This window comes from Bos taurus, chromosome 11, assembly GCF_002263795.3.
Source record: "Bos taurus isolate L1 Dominette 01449 registration number 42190680 breed Hereford chromosome 11, ARS-UCD2.0, whole genome shotgun sequence".
NCBI lineage: Eukaryota > Metazoa > Chordata > Mammalia > Artiodactyla > Bovidae > Bos > Bos taurus.
This window is the reverse complement of record NC_037338.1, coordinates 70,663,327-70,669,326: the sequence shown is the minus strand read 5'-3', so window position 1 is coordinate 70,669,326 and position 6,000 is coordinate 70,663,327.

Genomic DNA, 6,000 nt, shown 5'->3' with positions numbered 1-6,000 from the left:
GTGGCATGTTGTCATTGACCCTGCCTGCAGTACCTTTTCTCAGATACTCAGATTACATATGCTTTGTGTTTAATTTTTTTTCTTCTTACAGTAATGACTTGGATTTGTCCTATACCTATTGAGAGTCTTAAAAAGTGCCATGCTTCTACTCAGCAAATAAGGTTATGTTTTCAGCTACTTTCTTATTACTTTGTTTTGATGCACAGAGAGTCATTTAAGAAAATAATGTATTTCTGTGGTTTTCTAAAATTGCTTAATTACCTTTTATACCAGTGGGATTTCATTTATTTAGAGTAGGATAGAAAACATTGAGTTTACAGATTTAAAATTATATATAAATACATGTCTACTGAAAGGCTTTTGCTTCTATATTTTAAGGTAATTTGGTGGCAGTATGTTTAAGTGCTTTAAATGTGTTCAGATAGAGACATTTGCAGAGTCTGAGCTGAGACACTAACCATGGTGAGTCCCTCGTACCATCCTCTCCTGAGCTTCTTATCCCTCTCATGTGTTATTATTCTACTTAGCATTTACCACCCTTGGTTATGTTCAACTTTGTGCTCATTGAGGAGTGGGTTCTAATTGTTTTGTTCATCGCTTCATCCCTAACACTTGGAATAATACTTGGTACCTAGTACATGCTGAGGAAATACTGCTGAATGAGCCGAGGCAGTGGAGGCCATCAATGGTTTACAGTAGAGGTTGCCAGCTTCAGCCAGGTGGGCTTGAGAAGCCAGGCCACGGACAGGTACATTTTGCTGGGTAAGGGAGGACAAGGGACAAGAAAGGTTTGAATCATGGTAGCCCACCTTTACCCCAAATAGTGACATGCTGGGTGTCAAGGGTAGAAAAGGGAACAGGAAGGACAGTGTGGTCACCTAATTGCCCATCTGTTTTCCCTGGGGCCGACTCTGAATTTCCGTTGTGCTGGTGCTAATTCAGAGGACACAGTAACATGTGTGCTCCAACACAGAGAGGGTGGACTGGATCTCAGCCACGTGTGTACAGCACTGGTTTCTGGAGTCAAGCATTTTTATTTCAGAGTTTTATTTTGGACCTACGTATTTAGACTATGTGATATTATTTAAACCACATTGACCAATGGCTAGAGACCTAATGTGTTCAGAATCATCTTAACTAGGATCTGGATCTAGTAATTAACTGTTCACTGGATATTTGTTATCTAAATGACTGACCCAGAGACATATAATACATTTCATTGCATGACAAGCAAGTAGGAGAATTTTTTATTTTTCTTCATGCCCTTTGCTTTACTACACTCATTTATTATACAAACACAGTAGTTAATACAAAGCTCACATTATCACATATGATTTTAGTAACTGTTTAGTAATATCCCTTGGTACATAGGCCCTTATTTACAAACAATGTCATATAAGCTGCTTGAATACACAACAGACATTCTTAATGGAGACTGTGTGGGGTTTGAACAAGTTACGTAAGTTGTGTTAAGATTTTATTACAAGCAGAATATGAGGCCTTTGCATAGGCAAAAATAATTTTTTTATAGCAAAATTTTTGCCAGTGCTCCTTTTAAGGAAGGAGAAAGAAATTTATGTGGAGGAGAGTGGATGGGCACATTACTGACAACAATGTATTTTCATTATGCGTGGTAGAAATGAAACTCTTTTCTGCTCATAGCCTTTTCCCTTGAGGAGAAAGGCACGGGTTGGGGGGTAGGATCCTTGTTTCTTCTCATTCTTTAAAATATAACAGAATTTTCATGATAAAGCAGCAGTAGGTCTTGTCATTTTTTAGTTCAAATTGAAAAGTGTGGTCCTGGTGCTGAGGAGAGGCTGGCTGTAAGTTCTGAGCTGTGTTAGTGAAGACACTCTAGGTGTTTAAATTGAGGCTGTTTAGCTAAAACATAACCTGTCTCCAGCGATCACTGCCATCATTTGACCAGCGATCGTGAATATGATTTAATTGCAGCTCTAAAATCCTTCATGCACCCCCAGGTGTCAAGCTTGTTGCTCCTGTAGATACTCAGGTCTTCACGCGCACACCTTGTATGCCTCTGTTCTCAGAGGAGCCGGTCTCAGGACTGGATGTTTTGTCAGAGTTGTTTGAATTGGATAAATTAAATTAAATATGGAGTCTCAGGAAGCTACTTGCGCTGAACTGAATTTGAAGCATTCCTAAAGTTTAGGAAGTTTAAATATCTACATGCTGTGTTTTCTTTGACCTGTGTTGATCTCATAGAAGCTAAGTTCTTTCAGCTCCAGCCTGAGAGAGGCATTACTTGAAGAACGCTTACCTTCATGAAGACCAAATCAGTGATTTTTCATGTAACAAATCAAATAAGACTGACATGGAAATGAATCATGTTAAAATTATGTGCACAGTTTCAAATCATCCTTTTTATTCTATGTCTAATATGACTTCTGAGATTCAGCTTAAGTCTTAGTCAAGTGTTGATAATATTGGCCATCCTTGACAGTTCTCGTTATGAAGGATAGGTGTTGCTATGCAGTATCTTTGGGAGAATATCCTAATGTGGATTTTTGAATGAATTTTAATAGTCGTAAAAATTCCATATTGATGGCAAGGGAAAGTGGATTTTGCATTATACACAACAGAGAAGAGGATGAAAGTGAAAATTTTCAGTTTCCTTTATTGAACCTGCCAGTAAAGATAGATTTCCATTAAGAATTCCAATAGATTATATGTACCTGTTAAAAATGTGATTTTTCTCAAGCGATCTTTTCTCTTTCTTGAAGGGACTAGAGCTTAGGGAATTAAGAAATAGCATGAGGTTTCTTGAGGCCTCACTTCACACTCCCTGGTGTGAGACAGAGGAAAATCCAGTCCATGTCCTTCTTGAGTTTGTTTTCTTTTATGAAACATCACCTGCTGCTTACTGGTTACATTCATGAAGAAAAATAATTTGTCTTTAATCTTACTTCTCTGAGAACTGTGAAATATCACATAAATATTCTTGTGGAATAAAGAAAAAATATTTTAAAATACTTTTCTCAACTGTTAGATACACTAAAATATAGAAAATTGTCTGCAGTCGTCACAGTCTTCTCTTTTGGTGGGACACTTGAATTGGCTATCTTTTGGGGATTCCCTATTTCTCAGTCCACTATAAAGCTATATAATCCAGCACAGGTTTCTAAAAATTGCCCTCCAGTGGCAGTGGGTGTCTCCACAAAGCTGAGAAGAGGGATTCTAACCAATCCGATGGTGGTTGGGAGAGAGGACTCCAGTTACTATGAATTCCTCATCATAAATGGTTCCACGATGTTTGTTGAGGGAGGCCTGACTCCATGGACACGCCTGGTCTCCAGCATGCGGCTCATCATGGGCTTTGTTACGCTGGGAATGGTCACGGACAGAAAGTACATGAGATCTGTCATTGGACATTAGGCATGGTGAAGGAGAACCTTCGAGTGATAAGTCACATGATTTTACCTTGCTAATAAGGCTGCCACTGTCGCAAACGTAACAAAAGAGAAATAAGTCGTGTCATGGTAAGTGTGAAGGTCATTAAGATATGATTTTCATAGTCCTGTGTCAGCTTTGCTTCTTTCAGGAAACCATCTTGAATTAACCTCATTTTGCTATGTTAATGATTTTATGATTTATTAAAGAGATCTTTGAATAGAACAATAAACAGAGAACTGATGCTAAACTTCTTTCTGGTCTCCTTTTGAATGAAGATTAAATATAATTTGCATCACTGGGATTGTGCACTGAATTAATTGGCTTTGAATGAATTAAGAGTCTCTCTCTCTGTCTCTCTCTCTCTCTCACACATATACCCACACACACACCCCTCTACCAACTGTGGGCCAGATGTAGGGATTTACCTTACACAGGAGTAAAGTCTTACAGAATCAGACTTCAGAGCTGGAAGGGGGCCTTTGAGACCAAACTGCTCATGTTTTTAAATGAGAAAGTGAGAATTTAACTTGCTGGAGTCATGTAAGTAGGTAATTGCTGTCTAATACCTATACTCAACTCCTGCACTTGGTCTGCATGCTACTTCTCAAATAATTGGTGAGTGCTAAACCATGCAAAATATTACAACTGTGTGAGGTTTTTATCAGTCTGATAATCATCTGTACTGGCAAATAACCTCTCACAATGTAAGTGCTCTAGGGAGCACTAATATACTAAGGCTTAGTGGATTCATTTAGTAAGACTGCCTTTCAACTAACACTGGCTGAAAAATCTGCCTGCCCAATGAGGCTTTTAGTGATGGCAGGATAACTTATTTTGAGTAATTGCTTTCAGGGAGGCAGTAGGCCTTAGTAGAGGAATGGAGTGGGGTAACTGCTGGAGCACAGGTCAAACAGAGGGATCTGAGGAATGGACAGAGCACAGTATTGCAGATAAATGCGGTATCTGGGGTTCTCTTGAGGCAAGCCTGGTGGTGCCATCTTTACGTGGAAAGGTAACACGCTCATTTACATTTACTGAACACTGAAGCCGTGTTCCTCCCGCCCCCAACACTATGTCATATTATTTCCTTACACTGAGCTTTTCAAATGTTTTAAAAGTTATTAACTTAGAGCTAAAAATAGCTTTGTGTTTGAGTGGTGCATTAAAAATTAAATACACCTACTCAGGATACCAAATCAAAACAGAATCTTAATAGAAGCCTTAGTATTTGTTCTCAATAATTATCTTTTGTTTTAGGGCATCTTGTGGAAGAATATAGGAATTTCTGGTTTTTGTTTTATATGTTCACACAACAGCACAGGGAACCATCTGCTGCAGTGAAATTAGCAAAGTCAAGTTGTGTGTTCTTTGGGGACCCATTTAAAAAGTCATTAGCTAAAGACAGATTGACAACGCACTTCATACATTTTATGAATCTTGCCATGGGAAGTCTGTTATTCAGAGTAGTCTAAATTCATAAGCATCATGTTTTAGGTCTACAAAGCTCATGTGAATTTTAATTCTACTATTACTAGAGAAAAATCTGTTAAAAATAGCCTGATCACTTAGAATTTTTAGTGGTACATGTGTGCTTAGTCATGTCTGCTTCTTTTCGGCCCCATGGACTGTTAGCCCTGCTGGGCTCCTCTTTCCATGAGATTCTCCAGGCAAGAATACAGGAGTGGGTTGCCATTTCCTCCTCCAGGGGATATTCCCCACCGAGGAATTGAACTTGTGTCTTCTTCAGCTCCAGCATTATAAGCAGATCCTTTACCACTGAGCCACTGGGGAGTTTTGGTGGTGCGCCCTGTGAATCTGGAGGTAAAAGCCCCAAGTGTTACGGAATAAAGTTAATCTGTGGTTATGTAATATTTTACAGCTGTAGGTTTATAAAAAACTATATGGAGAGGCCAGACACTTCAAAAAGAATTCATTAAGTTGATTAAATGTCTTCCTCTGTTGCTCATTTTTTAACACTTAAGTGTAGCAGAGAGTCTTCACACTCTTCTTTTGAGCTGAAAGGACTTGGTTCTGGTCGAGTTCTTGCTACTGTCATTAAACAACTGATGCCCACGTGGCACAGAAGGGGCGCTGGGAGGACCAGATAGGACTAGTGGGAGGGCAGGCATATAGAGACACATGCCAACTTTTGAAATTCTCCCCACAATCAACCCAATTCATTAAGGAATTCAAGAGGTATGAGAGGGAATGCTTGTGCTTTCACAGTTTGTAATCTCCCTGAGGGCCAGGGAGAAAGGGACATTATTGTCCTCAATTTGTATATGGAGACACTGAGGTACAGACACATCTGAGAACCCATAGACAGCCAGGACGCACATCCTAACTGGACCTGAAGAATCTGGTCTTTCAACTACCAAGTAGATCTTACACTTTCTAAAAAAATAAAAGTTTGTTCCTGATATATTGATCTGCTAAAATATTGAAGTACCACCTATTGATAAACCAGTCATTCCTCACAAATTGTCAATTTCCCAATGGAATGATTGTGAACTTATGATGAGCTTCTTTATAGATATGGGACATGAATAATTATACTAGCTTATGGCTTAATTAACGTAACTTCTACAG